Source organism: Hemitrygon akajei, chromosome 7 (assembly GCF_048418815.1).
Source record: "Hemitrygon akajei chromosome 7, sHemAka1.3, whole genome shotgun sequence".
NCBI classification, from domain to species: Eukaryota; Metazoa; Chordata; class Chondrichthyes; order Myliobatiformes; family Dasyatidae; genus Hemitrygon; species Hemitrygon akajei.
The window spans coordinates 139,755,310-139,771,266 of NC_133130.1; the positions used below are offsets into that span (position 1 = coordinate 139,755,310).

General features: G+C 41.4%; 1 protein-coding gene across 3 annotated transcripts in view; it reads right to left on the reverse strand.

The window, feature by feature from the left end:
- exd3 (exonuclease 3'-5' domain containing 3) overlaps positions 1-15,957 on the reverse strand; it is a 168,439-nt gene that overhangs the window by 13,803 nt on the left and 138,679 nt on the right. The gene's annotated exons all lie outside the window — the stretch shown is intronic.

The window sequence follows — 15,957 nt, forward strand, 5'->3', positions numbered from 1 at the left end:
ACTAACCCTCACTGGGTACAGTCCCACACACACTAACCCTCACTGGGTACAGTCTCACACATTAACCCTCACTGGGTACAGTCTCACACACACTAATCCTCACTAGGTACAGTCTCACACACACTAACCCTCACTGGGTACAGTCTCACACATGCTCTCACTGGGGTACAAGTCTCTCTCTCTCTCTAACACACATACGCGCACACAAATGTGCGGTTGGGAGACTGTAGGTCTGACACGGTGGTCAGCAGCACAGGAGCGCCGCAGGGAACCGTACTCTCTCCGGTCCTGTTCACCCTGTACACATCAGACTTCCAATATAACTCGGAGTCCTGCCATGTGCAGAAGTTCGCTGATGACACGGCCATAGTTGGGTGTGTCAGGAATGGACAGGAGGAGGAGTATAGGAAACTGATACAGGACTTTGTGATATGGTGCAACTCAAACTACCTGCGTCTCAATATCACCAAGACCAAGGAGATGGTGGTGGACTTTAGGAGATCTAGGCCTCATATGGAGCCAGTGATCATTAATGGAGAATGTGTGGAGCAGGTTAAGACCTACAAGTATCTGGGAGTACAGTTAGACGAGAAGCTAGACTGGACTGCCAACACAGATGCCTTGTGCAGGAAGGCACAGAGTCGACTGTACTTCCTAAGAAGGTTGGCGTCATTCAATGTCTGTAGTGAGATGCTGAAGATGTTCTATAGGTCAGTTGTGGAGAGCGCCCTCTTCTTTGTGGTGGCGTGTTGGGGAGGAAGCATTAAGAAGAGGGACGCCTCACGTCTTAATAAGCTGGTAAGGAAGGCGGGCTCTGTCGTGGGCAAAGTACTGGAGAGTTTAACATTGGTAGCTGAGCGAAGGGCGCTGAGTAGGCTACGGTCAATTATGGATAACTCTGAACATCCTCTACATAGCACCATCCAGAGACAGAGAAGCAGTTTCAGCGACAGGTTACTATCGATACAATGCTCCTCAGACAGGATGAAGAGGTCAATACTCCCCAATGCCATTAGGCTTTACAATTCTACCGCCAGGACTTAAGAACTTTTTAAAAGCTATTATTAATGCTTTTTGAGATAATGATTTAGATGCATATCATATTTTTTACTGAGTTAAGTATTGTATGTAATTAGTTTTGCTACAACAAGTGTATGGGACATTGGAAAAAAAGTTGAATTTCCCCATGGGGATGAATAAAGTATCTATCTATCTATCTATCTATCTATCAAACTAACCATCACTGTGATACAGTTCCAAACACACACTGACCATCATTGGGGTACAGTTCTCCCATACACGGACTTTAACTGGGGTACAGAAATAAAAGATTTGTTTCTGCCTTGGAAACCAGTGACCAGTGGGATTCTGCAGGGAATGATGCTGGGACTCCATTGTTATTTATAATCTAATTCAATGAGTTGGAGGAGTGGATAATGTATATTATATCCAAGTCTGCTGACCATCTAAAGCTCTTTGAAAGCACAGAGCATTAGGAGAGAACAGCGAAGTTTTAGGGTATAAACAGTGTTAGTGGAAGAGTAAGGTCATGAAAAATGGAATTTGATGCATATTTAAGCCACTGTGTGTTGGTGGTAAAGACAGCCAATATTTAGAGTGGTTGATGCGATGCCAATCAAATACTCTGTTTCTCAGAATTGTGGTTTTGAACTCATTCAGGGAAATGGAGAGCATTTCATCTTTTTCCTGATTTGTGCCTTGCACTTGGTTCATAGGCCCTGGGGTATCAGGAGGTGAGTCACCTTTGGAAGACTGGTTTTTGTATCCACAGAATTAGTATGACTGGTCCAGTAAAATTTCTAGTCAATGGCACTCCTCAGGATGTGAATGGTGCGAAATTTAGTAATGATAGGACACACTGAATGTCAAGAGTAGGTAGTTGGAATATTTCTTGTTGGAGATGGTCATTGACTGGCACTTCTGTAGTGTGAATATTACTTAGAACTTAGCTACCAATGCCCAAAAGTGTTTTGGTCTTTCCAGCATGAACAGTTTCATTTGCTGAAATGTTGCAAAATGAATTGAATGCCATGCAATCATCAGCAAACATCTCCACTTCTGACCATATGATGGAAATAAGATCCTCGATGCTTAAGGTGGTTGAGCCAAGAACACTGCCCTGATCAATGTCTACAGTGATATCTGAGTTGGAATGATTAACCTCCCACAACTTCTTCTTGAGTGCCAGATATGACTCTAATCACTGGAGTGTTTTCCTCTGATGCCCAATGATTCCAGTTTTACCAGGATATTTAATACTGTGTTTAGTCAGATGCTGCATTGATTGCAAATGCAGTCAATCTGACCTCACTTTCAGAAGTCAGCTCTTTAGTCCATGTTTACACACTAAGGCTATGATGAGGCCTGAGGCTGAGTCATCCTGGCAAAAAACAATCTGGGCATCAGTGAGTAGGTTATTGGTAAGGAAGTGCTCCACTGAATCGTACAGTACCTCCATCACTGCTAATGATTTAGAGACAAACTGATTAGCTCACTTGTATTTGTCCTGGTTTTGCATGAACATTACCATATAAAGAATAGTTGTTACTCTGTGATTTACATAGGCAATACAGTTCTCTATAAAGAGAAAAATGCTAACATTTAGAAATATGGTGAGGAGGCTTATCTCAATTCTACACACTGGGACTGTAATCTCTATGGCACACAGAAAATGCTTTTTATTGCAATTGATACAAGATCTGCTTTTTCAATGTTAATACCTAATTCTGATAGTTGTTATAATATTTGGAAGCCTGATTATCTCTAATTAAAATTGAGAATGCTATTTTTTTCTATGGTATATCAATTCTTTGATTCTTCAACATACATTGAGGTGCTAACTACAATACACACATGGAATGCTATCTTCTTAACAGCTACAGGTATTCTGTTCTCACAGGGCTGCAATTCTATAACAAATATATAATAAATACACACACACATATATATATATGTATGTATTTAGATATAGATATGTTTATTATTATATATCTGGCCCTTCAAGCAGACTCGATGGGCAAGATGGCCTAATTCTGTTCCTGTGTGTTATGATTTAAATGCATAATAAATCTTTCTAATTTGCAAATTAGGTGCTATTGTCATAAGTATACAAGGAAGCTGCTATAATCTCTAATAAACAAAAGATCTGCTGGCTTCTATAATACAAGAACAGCTTTTCTTTATAATTTCAACTGGGCTTACAAATCTTGTTGTTCTCTACATTATACATGGACCACTGAGCTTCATAAAATACTTAAAGCTGCTATTTTGGAATAAAATGACAACAGCTGGTAAGATACATATTATGCACAGAAGTTGTTTATCTCTTTAGAATGGCCTGCTATCCCCAGTTATATTTAAAGAAACTACTACACTGTGTAAAATCTACAGGATCAATTCATCTTCACGTCACACAGATGTAATTCTCAATGTACACAGGGACTGCTGCCTTCTAAATTCTACACAACTGCTAATGCTAATAGTACACACAGAGGTTGCTATTCAATCTAATTCACATTGTGGGTCCCCAACTCTATTAAAGAGTAACTAACATTCTTTTTAAAAAACACAAGAGGTGCTAATTTCAAAATGCAATGGAACTTGTGAAGTAAAATTAAATTAACTGATCTCCTGAAACGTGCAGATGCTAAACTAAATACATATAGGCTGTGATATTCACAAGAGTCGGGGGTAATAATTTAGTCTGTTGTCTTTTATAATCCAGACAACTGGCATCGTTTTCCAGAAAATTCAGAGAGTTGGTCCTCCTCTGAAATGTACTCAAGACATAAATATTTCTCTGATAGATAGATGGACTGTTGTTCTTTATCAGACAGAAAGGGGCTGCTGGTCACCATACTATATACTGTATTACTCAGGGTGTCTGCTGATCTCTTTGGCATTCAAAGCTGTTACTGTTTACAAAACTGCTTTGCAACCTTTGCCAACCCAAAGCACACATATATGAATAATTTTTCCGTGCAGCACAGAATTGCTACAACTACCATTTCATTTGTTTATCTCTCTGATCTAAATGTATATTTTTCCAGAATCCTTCACCACACCATTTCCCTGTCGCTGTTATCAATGCAACCCTCATCTGCATCTCCTCTATTTCCCATGTCTGCCCTCAACCCATTCTCTCACTGGCAATGGGGTAGAGCTCCCTGATATCACCCAACAAATCTGCATATCCAACATATCATTCCCTGCAACTTGCACCATCTATCCCTTGCCAGCTCTTGCTCCAACCTCTTCCCCAACCCTTAAATACTGCTTTCTCTCCTTTTTTTCCAGTCCTAATGAAGAGTCTAAACACAAACTGTCATCTGTTCTTTTCCCTCCATAGATGCTGCATGATTGCTGAGTTCCTCCAGCATTTTGTGTGCTTTGCTTCAGATTTCCAGTCTCTCAGGTCACCTATTCATTTCTGCAAGCACACTTGTGTTCAGGCACACCAATTAACAAAACAATTTCTAAAACAAGGAACTCATTCAAATCCAACAGCAGGCTCCCATGGATGTCACCACTCTCAGCAGATTTGATAGACGTAGTTAGAGCCAGTTCAAGCTTAGTGAGGGCGAATAATAACACAAGAATTAAGAGCAAGAATTGGCCACGTGACCACGAGTCTTCTCCACTACTCGAGATCATGGCCGATAAGCTACTTCAATGACACTTACCAGTACTTCCCTAATTCCTCAATAGCTCTAAAATCCTGAATCCTGCCCATCTCTGTTCTGAATGAACTCAATGATAAGAGTTCCCTCAAGCCTCCAGGAATTCCAAAGTTTCAGCAACCTCAGAGAGAAGAAGTTTCTCATCTCAGTCCTAAAAGGCCTAACTGAAGGCTATGACCCTTGTCTAGACTCCTCAGCCAGGACAGATATCCCCTCTGTATCCAGGATGTCAAGCTTTGTAAGAATTTTGCAAATTTCAATGAAATCATTCCTCATTTTCCTAAAATCTAGTGAACATACAGTAGGTATATCTGCTTAATCTCTTGTCACAGAGCAAGCCTGCCACCTTAGGAACTGGTGAATCTTTGAGACACACAGACTGCAAATGCTTCATTTCCACCTAAAATGTCACCTGTCCTTTCCTTCCATAGATGCTGCCTGACCCTCCAGTTACTTTTTTTTTCTAGTGGGGAATCTTTGTTTTGGGTGGCAGAGTGGAGATACGTCTCTACCAAAGGAGGTGCAAATGTTCCTTTCCTAAATGAGCTTGCAAGTCACCCTTGGACAATGTAGCACTTGCATAGCTTCCAATCAGGGTCACGAGAAGCCATGGGAGCAGATAGTGGTTGGTCGTATGAGCAGCTGGTGCATATCACAAGTCCCGGTTATGCGACCACTGACGCCAGGTAGATGATCCTTGAAGTGTATTGATAATGAAAAGACACTGCCCAGAAGAAGGCAAAAGCAAACCACTTCTGTAGAAAATTTTGCCAAAAATAATCATGGTCATCACCAACATTATCACCAACACAACACATATTGATGAAGATGAATCTCTGTTGTACTCCCTCTACAGCCAGAGCATTCCTCTTTTAGGATCAGAGATCAAAGCCAAAAACAACATGCCAGGTGCAGACTCCAATGCTCAGAAACATACAGCTATACAGCTGCAGCAAGACATTTATGCTATGAACTCAAATCCCCCTGTTATAAAGGCCAATATACCATTTACCTCCTACACTTTTGTAGCACTACACGTTAGCTTTCAGTGGCCTGAGTACAAGGCCACCCAGGTCCCTTTGAATATCAACACTTCAATCCTTAAGGATTTAAAAGATACCCTGCCTTTTTGTTTGGTGCACCAAAGTTAACAAACTCATACTTTCTCACATTATTTTTTGTCTGCTCTCCCCTCATCTTAGGATATGGCAGATCACGGGGGTTGGGGGGAGGGGGGAGGTAGTGGTGGACAATTCATAATGCCACAGGGAGAATGACTGGCATTTCTACTCAGGGAAAAAAAAAACACTGACAGCCCATTTATGCCTCTCAAAATCTTATAAACATCCATCAGGTCTCTCTTCAGCTTCTGACACTCAAGAGAAAATAACTGAAGTGCTTTCTCCTCTCTGCATAGCTCATACTCTCTATCCATGCAGCATACTGGTAAACTTCTTTTGCACCATTTTTGAAGCCTCAAAATCCTTCCTGTGATGGGATGATCAGAACTATACCCAATAATCCAAATACATCAAACCAAAGTTTTACACAGCCGTAACATGACCTTCACACTCATATACTCAATGTCTGACCAACGAAGGCAAGTATGCCTTCTTACCACTGTATCTACATATGCCACTTAGAAACACAGAAAACCTACAGCACAATACAGGCCCTTCGGCCCACAAAGTTGTGCCGAACATGTCCCTACCTTAGAAATTATTAGGCTTACCTATACCTCTCAATCTTATCAAGCTCCATGTACCTATCTAAAAGTCTCTTAGAAGACCCTATCATATCCACCTCCATCACCATTGCCGGCAGCCCATTCCACACGCTCACCACTCTCTGAGTAAAAAAACTTACCCCTGACATTTCCTCTGTACCTACTCCCCAGCACCTTAAACCTGTGTTCTCTTGTGGCAACCATTTCAGCCCTGGGATAAAGCCTCTGACTATCCACACGATCAATGCCTCTCATCATCTTATACACCTCTATCAGGTCACCTCTCATCCTCCGTCGCTCCAAGGAGAAAAGGCCAAGTTCTCATAAGGCATGCTCCCCAATCCAGGCAACATCCTTGTAATTCTCTTCTGCACCCTTTCTATGGCTTCCACATCCTTCCTGTAGTGAGGCGATCAGAAATGAGCACAATACTCCAAGTGGGGTCTGACCGGGGTCCTATATAGCTGCAACATTACCTCTCAGCTCCTAAATTCAATTCCTCAATTGACGAAGGCCAATACACTATACACCTTCTTAACCACAGAGTCGACCTGAACAGCTGCTTTGAGTGTCCTATCGACTCAGACCCCAAGATCCTTCTGATCCTCCACACTGCCAAGAGTCCTACCATTAACACCATATTCTGCCATCATATTTGACCTACCAAACTGAACGACTTCACACTTATCTGGGTTGAAATCCATCTGCCACTTCTTAGCCCAATTTTGCATCCTATCAATGTCCCTGCTGTAACCTCTGACAGCCCTCCACACTATCCACAACACCTCTAGCCTTTGTATCATCATCAAACTTACTAACCCATCCCTCCACTTCCTCATCCAGGTCATTTATAAAAATCACAAAGAGTAAGGGTCCCAGAACAGATCCCTGAGGCACCCCACTGGTGACCGACCTCCATGCAGAATATGATCCATCTACAAACATTCTTTGCCTTCTGTGGGCAAGCCAGTTCTGGATCCACAAAGCAATATCCCCTTGGATCCCATGCCTTTTTACTTTCTCAATAAGCCTTGCATGAGGTACCTTATTAAATGCCTTGCTGAAATCCATATACACTACATCTACTGCTCTACCTTCATCAATGTGTTTAGTCACATCCTCAAAAAATTCAATCAGGCTCATAAGGCACAACAAAGCCATGCTGACTACTCCTAATCATAATCATGGTAGGGTTCTTTCAGTGAACTATGGACCTGGACCCCAGGATCCTTCCATATATCAAGAACCCTACCATTCACTGTATAGTTTCCCTTTACATTAGACCTCACACTTACTTAGTTTAAACTCCAACATCAAATATGGGAATGTCTAATTTACTAATGGATGAAGTGATGTATCCCTTTAAGTTCAGTTATTCATGTGCAATGCAAAATTATGATAAATTATGGTTTGTTCAAAGAATTAACTGAAGAAAATGAGGTCACAGGCCAGTGACACCAGGCCATGAGGTCGCAGGTGAATGACCCTGGCACTGAAGAAGTTGGTGACTCTAGATACTGAGGATACAATTTGGAGACCCCGGGCACTGAAGTCACAGAGAAGTGACCGTGGGTTTTTGGGAACAAGCTAGTGAGATCACATAGTAAGGGTATATCAGCACCAGGCAAGAATGCTGGCGGTGTGATACCAGACACAGAAGTTAAGAACACGTTCCAACTTGCAAACAAATTATTTCATGAACAGAATTTAAGAAAATTATTTGTTTGTTTCTCAGGAAGGGAAAGCTGCAATTGGCAGTCTTCCCATTTGCCTGCTGCCCTTGTCCTTTTTTGGGGCTGATGTTGTGCATTTTGGAGGCCCTGTCAAAGTAGCCCGATTAAGTGTGTGTATATCTTGTAGATGCTGTACCCTGCAGCTGCTGTGTGCTAGTGGTGGAGGGAAGGAATGTTTAGAGAGGTTGACAGATTGCAGAGCAAGTGGGATGCTTTCTCCTAGATAGTGTCGAACTTGTTGACAGTTGTTTTTGCTGCACTCATCGAGGCAAGTGGCAAACAGTCCAACTCCCCCAGTTGGTGAGTTGTAGGTAGTGGAACTCGGGGTGTAGGAAGATGAGATGGGTATCTAATCTCTGGCTAATCCCATTGTTTCAAGTGGATACCAAAGATATTGACAGTTAGAGACTTTGCATTGAACGCCGACAATGAATGGAGAGATTCTCACTTATTTGTCTCTTTGTTTTCCCTATCTCTGTCTCATTAATTTATTAACTAGATGTAACCACTGGGATAACTTCAGCATACTTGCTTCACCCATGCAAAGGTATTTTCTTTGTCTCCTCCATACTTTCCCTGTCATCTCCAAAAATGTAAACCAATTTACTCTGTTGCATTCCCAGTTCAGAAAGCTTCCCTTTCCATAGGAGCTGCCTGAGCTTCCAGCATTTTTCTTTTTATCAGAATCAGAATCAGAATCAGGTTTATTATCACTGGTGTGTGTTGTGAAATTTGTTAACTTAGCAGTAGCAGTACAGTGCAATACATGGAAACTTAAGAGAAAAAAGTAAATCAATTACAGTAAGTATATAGTGTATATTAAATAGTTAAGATTAAAATAGTGCAAAACAGGAATAGTATATTTTAAAAAAAGTGAGGTAGTCAACATAGGTTCAATGTCCATTTAGGAATTGGATGGCAGATGGGAAGAAGCTGTTCCTGAAATGCTGAGTGTGTGCCTTCAGGCTTCTGTACCGTCTTCCTGAGGGTAACAATGAGAAGAGTCCTGAGTGATGGGGGTCCTTAATGATGGACGCCACCTGTCTCTGATACGTACTATGGTAGCTAGTACCCAAGATGGAGCTGACTAATTTTACAACTTTCTGTAGCTTCTTTCGGTCGAGTCCTGAAGCCCTCCACCCAACCCATACCAGACAGTTATGCAGCCTAACAGAACACTCTCCACAGTACATCATAGAAGTTTGAGTGGTTTAGGTGAGAAACCAAATCTTTTCAAACTTCCAATGAAGTACATCCATTGTCTTGCCTTCTTTATAGCTGCATCAATATGTTGGAAACAGGTTTGATACTCAGAGATCTTGACACCCACAAACTTGAAATTGCTCACTCTCTCCAGGTCTGATCCCTCTATGAGAATTGGTCATGTTCCCTTGTTTTACCCTTCCTGAAGTCACCAATCAGCTCTTTGAGTGCAAGGTTGTTGCTGTGAAACCACTCAAATAGCTGGTATATCTTGCTCCTGTCTGCCCTTTCATCGCCATCTGAGATCCTACCAACAATGGTTGTATCATCAGCAAGTTTATAGATGGCATTTGGAGTGTTGCATCTCCCTGAAACTAACATTTACATCACAGTAAGGATGCAGAAATTTCAAAGGAGAAATGAAGGAGCCAAATGTTGTGCTTCATGTTGGAACCACCAATATCACAGGAAATAGGGTTGTGGTCCAACTGAGTCAGAAGGCAGGGAGAAAGTTAAGAGATGAGGTTTTGAATGTTGAGTCATTCCTAGGCCCACATCCTAGGCAGCTTTATTCATATCAGAGGACATGATACAGGAGAATGACTTCAAGGTCTTGGACCTCTTAGATCAGTTCTGGGGCAGAAGGACTCATTGAAAATGGACGTTGTACTTTAATAAAACAAGGGTCAACACACCTGGCTCACTGGTATGACTAGGGAGTGATTAAACTAAATTAGCTAGCAAATGGTCAAGATCAAACAGAAGTTAAAAAGAAATTGGGTGCATAAAGTGTTAAACAGCAATAGAGAAGGAAGCAATGCAATATTAAATGGAAGCAGATTAAGAGAGATTGCTGGGAATACAACAACAGGTTTAGAATGCACGTATTTAAACAAAAAGTTTCATAATGAAGCCAGTGATTTGCAAACACAAATAGCAGTGTGGGATTATAATGCGTGGTGTTCACTGAAACATGACTCACAGAAAAGTGCACGATTAGTCACTTAATATTCCTGGATCCAAAGTGACGAGAAAACAACAGATCTCCTAAGTTTACAGATGAGGTGAAAATCAGTGTTCTGATTGATGGTGGGGAGGGTGGTCTTCAGATGCTAAGTGATATTGATGAGTTGGCAAAACGGGCACAGAAATAGCAGTTGGAATTTAATTCTGCAAATGTAAAGTGATCATTTTGGGAAGGCTGATAAAGTTAGGACAAGTACAGTTCAAAGTAAGTTTATTATCAAAGTACCTACATGTCACCATATACACCTTGAAATTCACTTTCTTGCGGGCATACTCATCAAATCCATGATAGAATAATAACCGTGACAGAATCAATGAAACACCGCACCAACTTGGGCGTACAACCAATGCGCAAAATACAACAAACTGCAAATAAAAAGATAAAGAAATAAAAATAATAAATAAATAAGCAACAAATATTGAGAACATGAGATGAAGCGTCCTTGAAAGTGAGTCTATTTCAATGATGGGGCAAAGTGAAGTTGAGTCAATGATAAGGTCCTGAAGATACTGGACGGAGGAAACAGTGTATTTATACAAAGATCCCTTAAAGAAACAAGACAGAGAAACTTGATAGTGAAGAAGGCAAATGCAATACTTTGTTTCATCAGCTGAGGCACCAAATACAAGTGTGGGAAGGCTCTGTAGGACACTATAGGAAGGATCAGCTTGCACTGGAGAGAGAGCAGAGGATATTCACCACAAAGTTGCATGGGACAGAACACTTCATTTCTAAGGAGAGACTAGATAGGCTGGGTTTGTTTGCTTTGCAGTGAAAGAAACTGAGGTGGGGAAGAGATTAAAAGAGATCTAAGAAAGAACACTGTCACTTTGATTCTTTTATTGAGGTGTACAGCAAAGAAATAGCCCCTTCAGCCTATCATATTCCATGCCAACCTTTGCGCCCATCTACACTAATCCCATCTACCCACATTAGGACTGTATCCTTCTATGCTTTATGTCTGTCCAAATGTCTCTTAAATCTGGTCATTGTATCAGATTCCCCCTCTGGCAATGTGTCAAACACTCTATGTGTGAAAAAAAATAACTGCTCCTCATATTCTCTTTAAAACTCCTAACTCTCAACTTAAAACTATGGCCTCTTGTTTTTTTCTGATAACTTAACCACGCGAAAAGGGTTTTTATGATCCATTCTCTCTGAATCTTATATATTTCCGTCAGGTCACCTCTCAGCATCCTTTGCTCCAGGGAAAAAATTGCCTATACTATCCAATTTCTCTCATAACTAGAATCCTCCGATCCATGCAACATCCTGGTGAATCTCCTCTGCTCTTTCTCCAGAACAATACCATGGCATAAAGAACTACACACAAACTCCACGTGCAGCCTACCTGAAGTGGTTGGAATCTGCAACATACTGTTTGAGTGGATGGTCTCGTAACATTTAAGTTCTGGATGAGTATTTCAATTGCCAAGGCACAGAAGACCATGGATGAAGTCCTGGTAAATAGGATTAGTGCAGCTGGGGCAATTGATGGTAGGCATGGACATGGTAGGTCAAAGGATCTGTATCCATACTGTATAATTCACTTCCATTTTGGTTTAGAGGGAAATAATGCCAATGCTGGAATTGCTGAGACAGGATGGGGGCGATTGGTGGTAGGCTGTGAGCTGATGATGACTTTCAGCTAGTTACACAGGCCTGCTACATGCTCCCAATGCATAGAGTTGAGATACCTTAATGTTCTTTCTGCATTCTGAGTAGCCCTGGGCTGGTAGCTTTCAGGAATCAGAGGAGATATTGCATTTTCTCAAGGAGGTTTTGAGAACATCCTTGAATCTTTCCGTTGATCCACCTGGTAATATCTTTCCATGACAGATTATAGAACAGTCAATTTATTTTGATATTCTGGCATTGCATATATGGGCTATCTAACAGAGCCAAGTGAGTGTAATTTGAGCATCATAGCTAGGGATATTGACCCGGGTAGTACACTGACACTGGTTCACTTATTGTTCCAATGAATTTGAAGGATTCTGTTTACCAGCATTGATAAAATCGTTCAAATGTCTTCAGCTCTGCTCAAGATAGTTCATGTCTTCGATGTATTCAGGAGCACGGGATCACTGCCACATTGAAGTCCATGGGGTTCTGCAACATCTGAATTCCTAATCTTCAGATTCATTAATAGACTAGTGGTGGACAAGATAATTTCATCACTGCCTTTGCTGAGAGACGATCCTTGGATTCAGGAAGTTGTCCAGTCTGTCCAGGTCTAACCATGAAGTTTTATTGTTGCAGGGCAGTGTGGTGCGAAAGGAGGTTGATCTTTTGCAAATGTTGTGTAAGGCCCATTCTCTGAAACACTTTCGTTATGAGTAGATAATAGTTTAGTAATTTGGCTTCTGAGTGTGCACAAACCACAAGCATCATCTACAAGCTGCAGCTCGGCTGCTGAAACTGGCGTGACCTCAGTTTCGAATGCAGTCAGTGTACAGGTTGAACATTTTTTTTCATTTGTTCAGAAGGTTAGCTTCTCTCCTGAGAGAATTCTTTTGATGATGAATTGCAAAATTGCAGTGAGAAACGTTAAAAAATGCACCAAGGGAATAAAGCAGCCTTTTTTGATACCTAGTGTAACTGACATTCACTCTGTTGCAGACCTCCATTGGTTAGCATCATGGTTCATACGTTGATCTGGAAGCTAAAATGGACTGGTGACAATCTCTGTGGACAGCCAAATCTGAGAGCAGTATTGCAGTGTTCCTTCCCAGTTATTCCCTTCACTGTTGTTGCAAACAATACTGGGGGGGGGGGGGGTGCAAATAAGGTTAATATTCAGATTAGAAGACAGCTCTGAAATTCTAAATGTGTACTTTGTATGGGTCTTTACCAAGGAACAGGATGCTGCCAAAACTTAAATAGAAGGGGAGGCAGTAGAAACAATGGATGGGGTGGAAATTGATAAGGAGGTACTAGAAAGGCAAACTATACTTCAATTAAGCAAAGGAGTTGGTATGTACCTTAGGTTGCTTAAGAGATAGCAGAATGTTTTGTAACAATCTTTCAATCATCCTGAGATACAGGGGAGGTGTCACTACATTGAACAATGGCAAATATCACACTTCAGATCAAAGAGTAGAGAAACACGATAAACAAGTACAGACCGATTAGTCAATTTAGCTTCAGAGGGACGGAAGGCTTAAGAAACATTAATGGCATTGCAAGGTAATTTTGCTTACAAAAAAGTGCCAGTTAAAGGCACATCACACTTGACAGATCGCAATTTTTAATGAGGTAACAGAGAATAGTTAAGGAAATACAGTACATCTTGTCCAAGTGCATTTTCAGATGGTGTTTAGGAAGCACCACAAAAGATGTCTGAATGCAAAACTCAGTAAGATGGAACAAAAGTTCCTGTAGTAGCAGAGGTAAGAAGTTGTCTGAAAGGCAGAAAGCAGAGTAGTGGGAAATGAAATTAAAACAAAAAGTGTTGGAAATAGTCTTCTCACTTATCCAGCTTTGATGACTGGCCCTTGACTTGACAGGTTTAACACAGCTGCTATCTCTGTACACACTAAGCAATCTGCTGACTGTCCCACCACTTGTTTCATTCAGGCGCATAAAGGTGTTATTATGTGATGCGGTACTGACACACCAACAATTAATTAAAACTTGCTTTACACTTCAAAAATCTTGGAATAAATACCAAGAGACTAACTTTCAACTAGTATTCAGGAAAGGAACAAAGTACACTCAGTACCCCACCAATCACCAGAGTGCTGGCCTCCAGTTATAAGAATGAAATCAGCAGCATTCTGATGACCTTAGAGCAGAACCAGACAGTCTAGCACACAAAGGTTATCTGACATAAAACGATGACCTCAAACAGTTGAATTCAGTATTGAAACCTGCGAGCTATATCTTGCCTGGTCAGAAGATGAAGTACAGTTTCTGGAACGGAGAGGTAAAATGGCAGTCAACTGGAAACTGAGTCTGGAGAACACTGAATGCAGTATACCAGAATGGGAGAAATGCAAGTGAAGCTCTGCTTCAACTGGGATTACTTAGGGTGACGGGAAAGGAAGGTGCCAAAGTGCAGCAATTATACCTCCTCCCTTATATTGGAGGAAACAAATCAAATGCTTGTTTTCTCACTTCTGGTTCTGATGAAGGGTCACGGACCTGAAAAATCATCTGCTTCTCTCTCCATGGATGCTGTCCAACCCGCCAACTGTTTCTGGCACTTTCTGTTTTATTTGAGATATCCAACATCTGCAACCTTTTTGTAATTCAGAAGTCATCATCGTGTGGATAGGGTGAACACAGAGCTACCCTTGCCATTAGCAGCACCATGGGAAACATTTTGGAGAACAGCTTACAGGAGGTTGGTGAGGAAAATCATTGACACACAAAGGTTAATTATGATCTGGAACTCATTGTCTATAGTAGAGGAGACACAATCAAAGTCTTCAAATGTGAATTGGATCAGATTAGATTTGATTGTCACTTGACAGAAAAGAATTTCCATTGCCACAGTGAAAGAGCAGGCATATGGAACTGATGAGGTGCTCAGTATGGACTTGATTTGCCGAACATCTCCCTTCACTGATTAAAAGTAATGATTGTTCTCCATATACATAGCTTTTATATGCACAGGGAATACGCAAAACTACTTGATATATCACATCTGGCTCTCTATAATTTATAATTGCTCCTCTGACTGTTGTGAACTGAGGAGCTGCCTATAGCCATTACAGAGAAAAACACTTCCTAGTACACTGGGCCTGCCAATTGCTGTTATTTACACAGGTATACATATCTTCATTGTAAACTGACACTACATATCTTTTATATATACACAGGTGCTTCCTGTCTCTATGATATTCCCAGTGTCTGCCTATAAACACCAGTTCTGATGTAAACACAGGTGCAACTTCTCTGTCTTTATATACACAGGCTACTTATCACTATTGTGCACTGCCTTTCTCCATATGTGACTGCTCAGAGTGAGCTTTGTTCACCAACAAGGAGCCTTAATGACTGCCCTGGTAGGAACAGTGAACACCTTCTGACCCCTTGGCTCAATCTTATACAAAACCAACATGCCACAGTCACCAGGGCATAACCCCAAACCTGGAAACCTTAAATGATGCCAGTGAAAACTGCTAATCACTCCCACCAAAACACTGGCTCACATCCCAGTTGGAGACGGACTGGTCCTTCCGAGCAACTCAGCCCCAGGGTGGGGAGAGATAGAAGGCATGACCAGCCAAGATGTTGAAGACCAACTCCAAGGGGTCCTTCTCTTGAAGAACAAAGCTTGGAGCTCAGCCTTGTCAAAGCCCACGCTCTCTCATTTGTCATGTACCTCATGGCAACATCCCAAATCCAAGCAGAGGCACTAAACCACTATACTGGCACATCCCATCTTCAAGGGCTGTCAAAAAAAAAATGTGGACACATGGGCTGCCTGTCAACTTATACACTGGGCCAGTCTGTCACAGAGAATGGTTTGCCAGTTCCAATTATTTCTCTCATCACAGTGAATGCAATTTCTCCCACTTCTTTTATCACACAGAAGGAGACCTGTTATCATTGACGTGG